The following is a 15191-nucleotide window of genomic DNA, read 5'->3' on the forward strand; positions in this document are numbered from 1 at the left end:
AATCGGTAGGACCGAGTTTGGCTTAGGGTTTAGGTCATATGTGGATATGGGAAAGTAGTTGAGGGTTTTGGAGCATATCACTAAGCACATGAAGCAAGAGGCTCATTAAGCAACACCTCATCCCTCCTTGATAGTATTGGCTTTTCCTAAAGACTCAATGTGATCTTGGATCACTAAACTATAAAATGAAGAGTCTTGAGCTTTTGAGCTTGAGCCAATCCTTTGTCCTTAGCATTTTGAGGGTTCCACTTTCACCATCCATGCCATGCCAATCATTGAGCTTTCCTGAAATAATCATCTTGGAATAGCATTAGCTCAATGAGCTATATGTTGTTATGAATTACCAAAACCACCTAGGGATAGTTGCGCTTTCAATCTCCCCCTTTTTGGTAATTGATGACAACATATAGATCAATGCTTCGACAAATGATAATAAGAATGAATTACATCGTCGCTTTGAGAAGTATGTGATAAGTAAGAGCTCCCCCTAAATTTGTGCATATTTAAGATTTGCTTTGGACTGCAAATGCACAAAGAGTTAGAGTCATGGGTTACTCTTCCATGTCACATACATCTTGGTGGAGCGCTTAAAATGATAAGAATGAAATACATGCACTCATCACCAAGAAAAGTGAATGATCACACAAGATAGATAAGATAATAGCATTCACCAAGCATGCATAAGTGTAGCTTATGATCAAACACATGATCATCAATGTCTCACAAGCATATCAAAATATCTCGAGCACTCAAAAGCAAACAAAGTTCGAAAAACCACCAAATAAAGAAAGAGAGAAAAGCAACACTCTCTCTCGAAGCCTATGATCTATACATTTTCTCCCCCTTTGGCAACAAGTTACCAAAAAGTTCCTAGAAAATGCATAGTGCTAAATCGACACTCAGGCTTGATCTTCAGGTGGTGGTGGAGTCCGGATCACTCCAAGGACGAAGGCTTCCGTAGACGTGGTTGGAGTTGGAGCTGAAGTAGATGCTGGAGCAGGTTGGGCTGGTGCTGTGGCTGGAGCTGAGGCGGTTGCTCTTGTGTCAGGAACTGGCACTGCAGACGACCTCGGACCTCGTGGCACTCTGGCAAAGGCATCAGTGGTTGTCTTCCCTTTCCTCTCCTGCATGTCATCTTGGAGCTGCTCCACTGCAGTATGAATCTCTGTCACCTTGATATCCAAGTCATAGAACTTTTGTTCTACGATTCTCTCTAGGCTTGCCTGGTTCTGAGTTAGGGTGGCCAGTCCTTTCTCAATCCGCAGGGTGGATGCAATCAAGTAACTGAGCTGCTCTTGCTTGTTCTTCAAGAAGTACTCAGATGCCTCCTCTTGAGTTGGCATCTTGGCAGCTTTCTCCTTTATTGCCTTCTCCTTCTTGGCTTGTGCATGGGCTGAAGATGGTTCATCTTTGGTCATCACAACTTGGTTGTCCTCAAACTCTGGATAGATAGGCAGATGTTCCTTATCCAATAAGTATGTGTCTGTGCCCATTCCTGAGTTAATCAACATCTGGATCTGAGGGGCATATCCACAGCTCCTCTTCTGATCTGCTGCAGTCCTCTTGATAGTCTCTACCATGAGGCTCATGACCTTGAATTTCTGAGGCACATCAAAGATATGTAGCAAGTTAATGGCATGACCTCTGATCATCCTGTGATCTCCAGACTTGGGCAAAAGTGTGTGCCTAAGGATCCAGTTGATGGTTGGCATCCCTGACAGAAGATAATGCACTGAGCCAAACTTGAACGTATCAAGTGCTTCATTTGGGATCTCCTTGTACATGTTTGACATTGAGTTATGGTCCATCTTCTTCTTGGAATAGACATCCAAATCATCTTCATTTTCCTCTGGGGCATTGATAAGATGTGCCCACTCAGCAACTGTTGATTGGTACCTCGTACCTTCAGACATCCAAACAATCCTCCCATCTGGATAAAAATGTGCTGTGGAGTAGAACTGCATGATAAGCTCCTCATTCCACTTTGTGAGCTTCTGCCCAACAAAGTCCTCTACTCCACATGCCTTGAAGCTGTCCTGCACTCCAGGGTAGTGCTCTTCATTCTCCTTGATATATTCCCAGTTGACCCATCTCATATCACATACAATTGGCTTCTTGTCTAACAATACTGTCTCATAGAAGTCATGTTGTTCCTTAGTGTGGAACCTGTAGTCAACAGCAGTCCTCCTCCTGATAGCATAGGGATCTGCTTCTCTACACTTCCTCAGCCCTGAGTCTCTTCTGAGCTTCATGTCCTCAGCCACAGGATGAGCATCATTGTGGTCTGGGATCTTGGGCTTGAGCTTTCTCAGAACATGCTCTTCATCATCTTCTTCAACAACAGTCTCAGGCACTGGGGCCTTGTTCTTCTCAGCAGCCGGGATGCTTCTTGTATTCCTCTTTGGTTTTGGCTTTGGAGCTGGCTTGGCCTTGGAAGCAGTTGCCCCTGATCTTATGGAATCACCCATCAGCTTGGGTGCCTTAGGTGCTGGTGCAGCAACCTCTTCTTCTTCCTCTTCTTCCATGATGGAAGCCTTTCCAAGCACTCTGGCTACAGTCTTCTTGACCCTCTCCTTCCTTTTCTTTCCTTCTGCAGCAGCCTCTTTGGGTTCAGGCTTTTCAGGAATTTGAGTTGAGGCTCTGGCCTTTGGCATAGGTTGCCTGCCTGCTGGCCTTTTGACCTTCATCCCTGGCTTTATGCTCTGTGCTGGGCCATATTCTTTCTTGAGCACAGTCCTCTTTGATGTGGCTTCCTCTTCCTCTGCCACATAATCTTCATCCTCAGAATCTGAAGTTCTCTTCTTCCTCTATCTGGTGGCAGCTTTTGGCAGGTTGCTAGGGGTGCTCCTGCTGCCATCATCTGAAGAACTGGAGGGACTAGTGCCCTCACTCATTTGCACTGGCTGCTCTGACAAATTTTGGCTATCACTTCGGTCTGACATGATGAACAAGCTGACTGCTGACCCTGTGAACAGTTTATAGATGAGGTAGAGTGGATGAGCATCACAAAATGCAAAGGTTTTGCAAAAGAATGATTCAAAAACTTAGTTTTAGTTTCCCACAGAAAGCATTTCGGATCAACCGATTTTTAAACTCGGTGATACCGAAGCAGTTTTTGGAACCTAAACTAGTGAACTCGGTCAGACCGAGTCACAGTTCGGTGGCGCCGAGACCGCTAGGGTTTCACAAATTTCCAAAATCGGTCACACCGATTAGTAATACTCGGTCAGACCGAGTCTTACTTGTGCAATGTCATGAGCCAAATCGGTGGGACCGAGTTTTTCAACTCGGTGGGTCCGAGATGGTTTCAGCGGAAACCTAACCCTAAAATTTTCAAATCAAACCTAATCTACGATTTCATTGACTGGATGGAAGTTTATCAAACGTGGCAAGAATCATTATGATCACAATGTGCTAGGAATCGGATTGGGGAATAGCACAAAGATCGAGTCCATACCCTAGTTTGGCGGAGACTCGCTATGGCGGCAACGGCGGGGTTGATTCTCGTTGGCGGCGACGGAGACCAGCGACTGGAGGCGGCTGGCGGCGAGGAGACGATCCGGAGACCATGTTGGCAGAGCAAGCTATCGCGCGGGCGAAGGGGTTCGGAGAAATTTCCAAATTTTTGCCCATAACTATATATAGCCCGACCCTGTCGGTGTGACCGAGTGGAACAACTCGGTGGCACCGAGATGCAAAACTGTATACAGTTATTGCAACTCGGTGGCACCGAGATGCAAAACTGTATACAATTATTGCAACTCGGTGTGACCGAATGGTCAAATCGGTTGCACCGAGATCAAAAGCATAGATCAACTTAATGATCTCAGTAAGACCAAAAGTGGGGTATCGGTCAGACCGAGAATCACAAAGAGGTTTTGGAAGTTTAAGTCTATGACGAATCAGGGACTCCGAGTGCTCCTCACACAGAGTGGTTCGAATCTGACTTGATCAAATTTTGTGATGTAGCATGAATAGAGTTTGAGACGAGAAAAGCATAGATAGCTAGAGGAGGTTCTTAGGCATTCTTGTCCATCCACTTGGCAAAAGGAAATAAAACCAAACAATCAAAACAACAAGTGGATGTCCTCGAATGGGTAAAATATGCAACCAACATGCTCACACAATAAGATGGCAATTGAAATATGTGACAAAGCATGCACAACCAATTCTAGCATCTATCAAGCAATTTGCAATGACTAGGTCATCTATATATGAGTATATTGACTTAGGAGTCAAGTGAGAACACTTGATCATAGGTCATACTCATCGTTTAAGCTCAAGTGGGGTTACCACTTTTACATAAAGCATTGTTGTGTTCACATCTTTAGAGTTGCTTTAGCTCAAGTCTTAGAGTAAAGCTCCCCCTAGATGTGATATCCCCCCTAAGAGGGATGAACTAACCTTGGGTTTTGTCGATGATGACTTCATGTAGATTTTGAAGATGTGGATGCTCAATGTTGATGTAGATCACTTGGAGCTATCCATTTGAGTGAATTGCACTTTCAATACCTACATGGGTTAGTCCCACAAGGAACAAACAAGGATATCCATAGACATAGAGTGATGCACACACAAGATGATGTCTATGAAAACTTTTAGGTTACCTTGTCCCTTGTCTTACCAACAAGAGGTTTTGTGACTCCTTGAACTAGTGCAAGATGTGGAAGTTGATTGCACTTGTTCTTGCCAAAATGATAAGAGTGAAGTATGTTGGCGGAGTCACCCTCAAGAACTCTCTAGTTCTTCTTCTTTTGGATCCACACCATCTTGATGGGAATCCTTGGAGTTGTAGTCATACTTGATGAAGTGGAACTTGAAGTGGTCTTGGGAATCCACTTGACTAAGGTCTTAGGAGCTTCTTCAAATGCATCAATTTCCTCTTGAAGCTTGTCCTTGCCTTTTTGCTTGTAGTCTTGTGGTGGAAGATCATCTTGAGCTTGTGTCCTCTTGAGGAAAGTATCATACTTCTCTTGTTGAGGAACAAACTTTGTCTTGGGGTATTGATCTTCTTCCCACTCAACTCCATTGGCATTGAACTTTCGTTCAAAACCAACACCTTGATTCTTCCGGTGCATTCCTTGCTTGCGCACAATTTCCTCGAATTGCTTACTCCCGGCAAGGCTTTTGTACACTCCTTTCTCTATAATTCCCTTCAATAAGCTATTTTCTTGCTCAAGTGTAACTTGGCTAAGAAAATCATTAGTGGAATCAAGAGAACTACTAGAAGCAACAATATTGGATTTAGCATGATCATTGTTACTACTAGAGGAAGAGTCCTTCTTGTTCTTGTTACTAGACTTGACTTGAGGCATGTAAGTGGATAAGAGTACACGCTTGGCAATGTAAGAAGAACTTTTCTTGCGGAGATCATCATTGATTGCCTTTAAAAACTCATGCTCTTGCTCAAGATTAGCTTTTCAAAGCGTAACTTCTCATGAGCTCTTAAAAGTTCTCAATGATCTTCGAAGATAGTTTCATGAGCTAACTTAAGAGTGTTTAGTTCTTTAGTTAGAGCCTCAATCTTCTCCTTATCATTGTCATTCGTTTTATCTTGATTAGCATGATTAATTGACGTTTCATCATAGTATTCATCACTAGAGTTATCAACAAGTAAATCATCATCACCTAACAAGTCATCTTCATCACTATTAAAATCAGCATACTCGGGGTGTGTTACCTTAGGACCTTTGGCCATGAAGCATCTTCCAATTCCTTCATTTGGTGAGTCAAATATGTCGTAGGAGTTGGTTGACACAAGTGCTAGACCGGCAACACCTTCATCTTGAGTATATTCGGAATCGGAGTGATAACTTCTGTCGGAGTGGCTGTCGGAGTCGGAGCCGGATACCCATTCACCAACATGAGCTTGATGTCTTCGTTTTGTGTAGCTCCTTGATGATTTTTCCTTCCTTTCCGAATCCTTGCTTCTCCGTGAGTATCTTCGTTCATAACGATCATCTCTACTCCTTCTCTCTCTTGGTGGTGATTCTTCTCTTTTGCTTCTTCTTTTTGGAGAGTCTTCTCTTCTCTTGTAGGGAGCCGTACACTCATTGGAATAGTGTCCGGGTCTTCCACAATTGTAGCAGTTTCGCTCTCGACTAGAAGATCTTTTGTCATTGAAGGACCTTGACTTGGAGCTTCTATCTTTGCTTCTACTCTTGTAGAACTTGTTGAAGTTCTTCACCATTAAGCTCAATTCTTCATTGAAGTTTTGTTTCTCACTTGATGATGTAGGGGCTTCACATGAGGCTTTGTAGGCACCACTTGATTTGTTGTGAAGTTCCTCTTTATCCTTAAGTGACATCTCATGAGCAACAATTCTTCCAATTACTTCTGTTGGCTTGAGATCTTTGTAATTGGGCATCATTTGGATCAATGTGCACACGGTATCATATTTTCCATCCAAGGCTCTTAGAATCTTCTTGATGATGAATCTATCGGTCATCTCTTCACTTCCTAAGCCGGCAATCTCATTTGTGATGAGAGCAAGCCTAGAGTACATTTCAGCAACACCGTCACCATCCTTCATTTTGAACTTGTCAAGTTGACTTTGAAGCACGTCCAATTTGGATTCCTTGACGGAGTCGGTACCTTCGTGCATATCAATCAAAGTGTCCCAAATTTCCTTTGCATTCTCAAGATGGCTGATTTTGTTGAATTCTTCGGGGCACAATCCGTTGAAGAGAATATCACAAGCTTGAGCATTGTATTGCAACATCTTCAACTCATCTGCGGTAGCTTCACGGTTTGGTTCTCTCCCATCAAAGAAGTCACCTTGCAAACCAACACACACAATAGCCCAAACGGCGGGGTTATGTCCAAGAATATGCATTTTCATTTTATGCTTCCAACTAGCAAAATTAGTACCATCAAAGTAAGGACCTCTACGGTGATAATTTCCCTCGCTAGACGCCATACTCTCCTAGGTTGTGAAACCAAGGCTATGACCACCAAAAGCTATGGAAATCAAAGAAAATGGAGATCAAGGCTCTGATACCACTTGTAGGATCGAAAGTATGTCTAGAAGGGGGGTGATTAGACTACTTGACCAAATAAAAACTTAACCTTTTCCCAATTTTAGTTCTTGGCAGATTTTAGCTATTTTAGGACAAGTCAAGCAATCATCACACAATTCAAGTAAGCATGCAAAGAGTATATTGGCAGCGGAAAGTAAAGCATGCGACTTGCAAGAATGTAAAGGGAAAGGTTTGGAGAATTCAAACGCAATTGGAGACACGGATGTTTTTCCCATGGTTCGGATAGGTGGTGCTATCCTACATCCACGTTGATGGAGACTTCAACCCACGAAGGGTAATGGTTGCGCGAGTCCACGGAGGGCTCCAGCCACGAAGGGTCCACGAAGAAGCAACCTTGTCTATCCAACCATGGCCATCGCCCATGAAGGACTTGCCTCACTAGCGGTAGATCTTCACGAAGTAGGCGATCTCCTTGCCCTTACAAACTCATTGGTTCAACTCCACAATCTTGTCAGAGGCTCCCAAGTGACACCTAGCCAATCTAGGAGACACCACTCTCCAAGAAGTAACAAATGGTGTGTTGATGATGAACTCCTTGCTCTTGTGCTTCAAATGATAGTCTCCCCAACACTCAACTCTCTCTCATAGGATTTGGATCTGGTGGAAAGAGGATTTGAGTGGAAAGCAACTTGGGGAAGGCTAGAGATCAAGATTCATATGGTAGGAATGGAATATCTTGGTCTCAACACATGAGTAGGTGGTTCTCTCTCAGAACATATGAGTTGGAAGTGTAGATGTGTTCTGATGGCTCTCTCCACTAGTGAAGAGGAGGTGGAGGGGTATATATAGCCTCCACACAAAATCCAACCGTTACACACAATTTACCAATCTCGGTGGGACCGAATCAAAAAACTCGGTCGGACCGAAAAGGTAAACCTAGTGACCGTTAGAGATTTTTGGTGGGACTGACATGCAACTCGGTAGGACCGATTTTGTTAGGGTTAGGGCATAACGTAATCTCTGTGAGACCGATTACACAAACTCGGTGAGACCGATTTTGGTATTAGCTAACCAGAGAGTTGGTCAGGCAAACTCAGTGGGACCGATTTGCTCTTTTGGTGAGACCGAAAAGTTACAAAAAGGAAACACTGAATTTGCATTGCAATCTCGGTGGGACCGATCCGCTCTTTTGGTGAGACCGAAAAGTTACGAAAGGGAAACAGAGAGTTTGCAATCCCATCTCGGTGAGACCGAGATCCCTATCGGTAGAACCGAATTGCTAGGGTTTGGCAGTGGCTTATGAAAAGTGAAACTCGGTGGCGCCGGATAGGAAGAATCGGTAGGACCGAGTTTGGCTTAGGGTTTAGGTCATATGTGGATATGGGAAAGTAGTTGAGGGTTTTGGAGCATATCACTAAGCACATGAAGCAAGAGGCTCATTAAGCAACACCTCATCCCTCCTTGATAGTATTGGCTTTTCCTAAAGACTCAATGTGATCTTGGATCACTAAAATATAAAATGAAGAGTCTTGAGCTTTTGAGCTTGAGCCAATCCTTTGTCCTTAGCATTTTGAGGGTTCCACTTTCACCATCCATGCCATGCCAATCATTGAGCTTTCCTGAAATAATCATCTTGGAATAGCATTAGCTCAATGAGCTATATGTTGTTATGAATTACCAAAACCACCTAGGGATAGTGGCACTTTCAATATTCTAAACAGTAGCCATGATTAGTTTCATGATTTTTGTAAATACCCTGGCATTTTTAATAAAGCCCCGAAGTTACAGAAATAATAGAAAACAGAAACAAATAAACGAAGAGAGAGAGGAAGCCCACCTGGGCCACTTACCTGGCCCAGCTCCTCCAGCAGGCCCAGCCCACCTGGCAGCCCAGCCACCTGGCCGGCCCATCGAGGGCACGGGTGTCTTCTTCCTCCTGGCAAAAGGCAGAGGAGAAGCTAGCCACGGCGCCGCGGCATGCCACGCCGGCAGCTGCCTGCCTGGTTGTCCCCTCGTCGTCCTAGATGTCTTCCGTGACGCCATGCAACCCCCCCAACCCCTCTCACTCTCCCTGTGCTCCTCCCCCTCCTCTGTTTCTCTCTCCCGAGCACACCGAGCGCAGCCATCACCCCCATTCGCTGCCGCCATGTCCACCGCATCCCCCTCGCTCCCCCGACCGGCCCACGAGCTCCGCCGTCATCCTCTATGCCATCCCCGCCGATCCACGCGACTGGAAGGCCTCTGGGTGCCAACATCGATGTCATCTACATCCTCGGGTCCCGACGATCGCCGTTGTGATTCAGCCGCCGTCTGGACCTCCCCGAGCTTGCTGAGCCGCCCTACCGACTCCATGTGAGCCCCTGCTTCGTTTCCCCCTAACTCCATGCCCGATTTCGAGCTCTAGCCGCCTCCTCCACCGGAGCCGAGACGCTCCGTCGCACAAGCTCGATGTCGGCGACACTCCGGTGACCATTTGGTCGTGCGCCGGTGTGCAACGCGTTAGCAGCCTCACGTAGAGCAGCCCCCGAGCTTTAGTTCGTGCGTTTGCACGCCGTAGCACCTAACCCGAGCGGGCCCGAGCTCCGGCCGCCGCTGCACTGCTAGCCGTCGGTGTATCCGGCCACCCCAGGCCCAGAGCCCATCGCCGTTCGATGTGCCGCTTCGTCAGCATTCCGGAGAGCGCAACCACGTGCCGAACGGTACACCAGAGGGGTTCTCCGGAGCCCCTCACCACCGTTGACCTCGCCGGCGACTCAACACCGGCGAGTTTGACTCGTTCGACCCAGGGTTTGACCTCCCTGGGGTCAATACATGTGGTCCCCGCCCCTGACTCGTTTAGTTTAGGACTAATTACCCCACTTCTCACACTGAAAGTGGGCCCAGTGCCTGTTAATTTGATTAGTTAATCCTATTTAACCATGTTAGTTAATTGAGTCACTGACCAGTTGGCCCCACTGGTTAGGTTTGACCTGGACCAGGTCAGTTGACCGCTGACGTCACACTGACGCTAGGCTGACGCAGTAAATCCTTTTCTGGATTTATTCTAATTCAAAATATCCAGGAAATTTGAGGAAGTGTTATAAATTTCAAAAATTCATAGAAATTCAACCATAACTCCAAATGAAATAATTATATATGAAAAATTATCAGAAAAATTCAAGGAATCCATCTGTACCATTTTCATGCATGTTTGTCCTCTGTTTTGGACAAAACAAATAAAGGGCATTTAAATAATCATATATGGAGTTGGAATTTGAATCGTGTATTCAAACCAACTTCATTTAAATCATAGCTAGATGCATTGGCTCAAATCACAACATATTGCCATGTCATGATCATGCATCATATTGTGGCATTGCATTGATTGTGTTCTTTCTCAGTTGCCGGTGTTTGTACCCTCTCGGTAGACGTGTACCGACGACGAGAACGATGACACCGATGAATTGTGTTCCTCTTCAGAAGTGTCAGGCAAGCAAAACCCCCTTGTTCATTCCGATACAATCCCACTCTCTCGCTCATGCTCCCTTTTACTGCATTAGGACAACAACGATTCAATTGTTGCATGTTGCGGTAGTTGCACCCCTTTTCCTCTGCATGACCTGTCATTGCCACAGTAAATAGATGAAACCCACTAGCATGAGTAGGAGTTGTTTGAACCCTGATGTGCCTACTCATTCGTGCTTGTTTGTCATGCCTACTACTGCTTAGAGTTGAGTCAGGTCTGATTCATCGGGGATGAATTGGAATGTGGTGAACATGTCCTACTGTTGAGAGCTAAGTGTGTGAACACGATTTGGTAAAGGTAGCGGTGAGAGGCCATGTAGGAGTACATGGTGGGTTGTCTCATTGCAGCCGTCCTTAGGAACTGAGTTCTGTGTTTGTGATCCATGAACAGCTACTACCACACATTGGAATGCTTAAGTGCCCCTCTTGACTTATTAATCAACCTGATCTCTGTCCAGGAGTTGCAACTAGTTTCTGGTGTTTGTAGGTAGTGTTAGTAGTCTACCAAGTGGCACCCGGTACAGGTGGGCTTGGGACAGACTAGGCATAGTGGCACGGTGTACCAAGTGGCACCCGGATGGTGGGCTTGGGAACCCTGCTCACATCGTTTGGGGTCGTGAGCGACACCCCGGCCGGATCTCCTTGCGGATGGAACCCGAATAGGCGATAAACCTGGACTAGAGACTTGTTGGTTAGTCAGGTCGTGGCTGACTCCCTCGCCAGGCTTCCGCTTGAAGGTTGCCGAGATACACGATGTGTACATGGTGGTAAGTGGCGAGAGCGTGTGTGAAGAAGTACACCCCTGCAGGGTTATCATTATCTATTCGAATAGCCGGATTCCTCGGATATGGAAACTTGGACCCCTTGCATAGTTCATAGACAAGTGAAAGTGGATACTCTAAAATGCTCAAGATAAGCGTGAGTGCTATGGATGGCCTTCTCATAGGGAGACGGCAGCAGATCCATAGTGGAGTATTGATATGGTGAATATGTGGACTCGTGTGCGCCACCTCAAAAGAGTTACTTGCAGTCGTAGTTCAGGTTAGCCACTGAGTCAAAGCTGGCTTGTTGCAGTTAAACTCCACCACCCCCTTTGTTGATACCGATGCATATGTAGCTAGTTCTGATGTAAGTCTTGCTGGGTACATTTGTACTCACATTTGCCTATTTTATGTTTTGCAGAGAGACTTCAATCTCGCTAGTAGTTCCACGTGGACTTCGGCGTTTAGCTTGTTACCTCAGCTACGATCTTGTACCCTTGGGAGGGTCTGGTAGATAGTCAGGCTCCTCAGCCTTCTTCATTTTAGTTGTTTGTACTCAGACAAGTTAAACTTCCGCATGTGCTTTGACTTGTATGCTCTGAATGTTGGGTCATGAGACCCTTGTTTGTAATATCTTGCTCCTCGGAGCCTAATGAATAAATACTTGAGTCGTAGAGTTATGTTGTGGTGCCATGTTGTATTTACACATATCGAGCATATTGTGTGTATGATTGCAATGCTTGGTATGTGTGGGATCTGACAACCTAGTTGTTTATCCTTGGTAGCCTCTCTTATGGGGAAATGTAGTCTTGTGCTTCCATGAGCCATAGTAGTCCGCTACAGCCCAGTTCACCGGAGTCCTGCTAGTCCAGCACTACTGCTCCGGAGCACTTGACTGGCCGGCGTGTGATTCACTTCGTTCCTGTGTCTGTCCCTTCGGGGAAATGTCACGCGGTGACATCCAGAGTCCTGCCTAGCCTGCTACGGCCCGGGTTCCCGGAGTCCTGTTTGTTGGAAATATGCCCTAGAGGCAATAATAAAAGCATTATTATTATATTTCCTTGTTCATAATAATCGTCTTTATTCATGTTATAATTGTGTTATCCGGAAATCGTAATACATGTGTGAATAACAGACACCAACATGTCCCTAGTAAGCCTCTAGTTGACTAGCTCGTTAATCAACAGATAGTCATGGTTTCCTGACTATGGACATAAGATGTCATTGATAACGAGATCACATCATTAGGAGAATGATGTGATGGACAAGACCCAATCCTAAACATAGCATAAAGATCGTATAGTTCGTTTGCTAGAGTTTTGCAATGTCAAGTATCTTTTCCTTAGACCATGAGATCGTGTAACTCCCGGATACTGTAGGAGTGCTTTGGGTGTACCAAACGTCACAACGTAACTGGGTGACTATAAAGGTAGACTACGGGTATCTCCGAAAGTGTCTGTTGGGTTGACACGGATCAAGACTGGGATTTGTCACTCCGTATGACGGAGAGGTATCACTGGGCCCACTCGGTAATGCATCATCATAATGAGCTCAAAGTGACCAAGTGTCTGGTCACGGGATCATGCATTACGGTACGAGTAAAGTGACTTCCCGGTAACGAGATTGAACGAGGTATTGGGATACTGACGATCGAATCTCGGGCAAGTAATATATCGATTGACAAAGAGAATTGCATACGGGGTTGATTGAATCCTCGACATCGTGGTTCATCTGATGAGATCATCGTGGAGCATGTGGGAGCCAACATGGGTATCCAGATCCCGCTGTTGGTTATTGACCGGAGAGTCGTCTCGGTCATGTCTACATGTCTCCCGAACCCGTAGGGTCTACACACTTAAGGTTCGGTGACGCTAGGGTTGTGAAGATATGTATATGCAGTAACCCGAATGTTGTTCGGAGTCCCGGATGAGATCTCGGACGTCACGAGGAGTTCCGGAATGGTCCGGAGGTAAAGAATTATATATAGGAAGTGCTGTTTCGGCCATCGGGACAAGTTTCGAGGTTACCGGTATTGTACCGGGACCACCGGAAGGGTCCCGGGGGTCCACCGGGTGGGGCCACCTATCCCGGAGGGCCCCATGGGCTGAAGTGGGAAGGGACCCAGCCCTTACTGGGCTGGGGCGCCACCCCTAAGGGGCCCATGCGCCTAGGGTTAGGGGAAACCCTAAAGGGGGGTGCCCCCTTGCCTTGGGGGCAAGCCCCCACCCTTGGCCGCCGCCCCCCTAGGAGATCCATCTCCTAGGGCCGGCGCCCCCCCCCCCTTGGCACCCCTATATATAGTGGGGGAGAGGAGGGACTTGAGGCTACGCTTTTGGTGCTTCCCTCTCTTCCTGTTACATCTCTCTCTTGCGTAGTATAGGCGAAGCCCTGCTACTGTGACGCCCTGCATCCACCACCACGCCGTCGTGCTGCTGGATCATCATCAACCTCTCCTCCCCCCTTGCTGGATCAAGAAGGAGGAGACGTATCCCGTCCCGTACGTGTGTTGAACGCGGAGATGCCGTCCGTTCGGCACTCGGTCATCGGTGATTTGGATCACGTCGTGTTCGACTACATCATCCCCGTTCTTTGAACGCTTCCGCACGCGATCTACAAAGGTATGTAGATGCATCTCATGACTCGTTGCTAGATGAACTCCTAGATGGATCTTGGTGAAACGAGTAGGAAAATTCTTGTTTTCTGCAACGTTCCCCAACAGTGGCATCATGAGCTATGTCTATGCGTAGTTCTTCTTGCGCGAGTAGAACACAATTTGTTGTGGGCGTGGATTTGTCAACTTTCTTGCCGCTACTAGTCTTTTCTTGCTTCAGCGGTATTGTGGGATGAAGCGGCCCGGACCAACCTTACACGTACGCTTACGTGAGACCGGTTCCACCGACTAACATGCACTAGTTGCATAAGGTGGCTGGCGGGTGTCTGTCTCTCCTACTTTAGTTGGAGCAGATTCGATGAACAGGGTCCTTATGAAGGGTAAATAGAAGTTGACAAATCACGTTGTGGCTTTCACGTAGGTAAGAAAACGTTCTTGCTAGAACCCTAATTCAGCCACGTAAAACTTGCAACAACAATTAGAGGACGTCTAACTTGTTTTTGCAGCAAGTGGTTTGTGATATGATATGGCCAAAGTTGTGATGAATGATGAATGATCTATATGTGATGTATGAGATGTTCATGCTATTGTAATAGGAATCACGACTTGCATGTCGATGAGTATGACAACCGGCAGGAGCCATAGGAGTTGTCTTTATTCTTTTATATGACCTGCGTGTCATTGAGAAACGCCATGTAAATTACTTTACTTTATTGCTAAACGCGTTAGCCATAGTAGTAGAAGTAATAGTTGGCGAGCAACTTCATGGAGACACGATGATGGAGATCATGATGATGGAGATCATGGTGTCAAGCCGGTGACAAGATGATCATGGAGCCCCAAGATGGAGATCAAAGGAGCTATGTGATATTGGCCATATCATGTCACGTTTATTATTTGATTGCATGTGATGTTTATCATGTTTTGCATCTTGTTTACTTAGAACGACGGTAGTAAATAAGATGATCCCTCATATTAATTTCAAGAAGTGTTCCCCCTAACTGTGCACCGTTGCGACAGTTCGCTGTTTCAAAACACCACGTGATGATCGGGTGTTTTATTCAGACGTTCACATACAACGGGTGTAAGACAGATTTACACATGCAAACACTTAGGTTGACTTGACGAGCCTAGCATGTACAGACATGGCCTCGGAACACAGAAGACCGAAAGGTCGAGCATGAGTCGTATAGAAGATACGATCAACATGAAGATGTTCACCGACGTTGACTAGTCCGTCTCACGTGATGATCGGACACGGCCTAGTTGACTCGGATCATGTTATACTAAGATGACAGGAGGGATGTCTATCTAAGTGGGAGTTCATTATATAAT

Source organism: Triticum aestivum, chromosome 6A, assembly GCF_018294505.1.
Source record: "Triticum aestivum cultivar Chinese Spring chromosome 6A, IWGSC CS RefSeq v2.1, whole genome shotgun sequence".
Lineage (NCBI taxonomy): Eukaryota > Viridiplantae > Streptophyta > Magnoliopsida > Poales > Poaceae > Triticum > Triticum aestivum.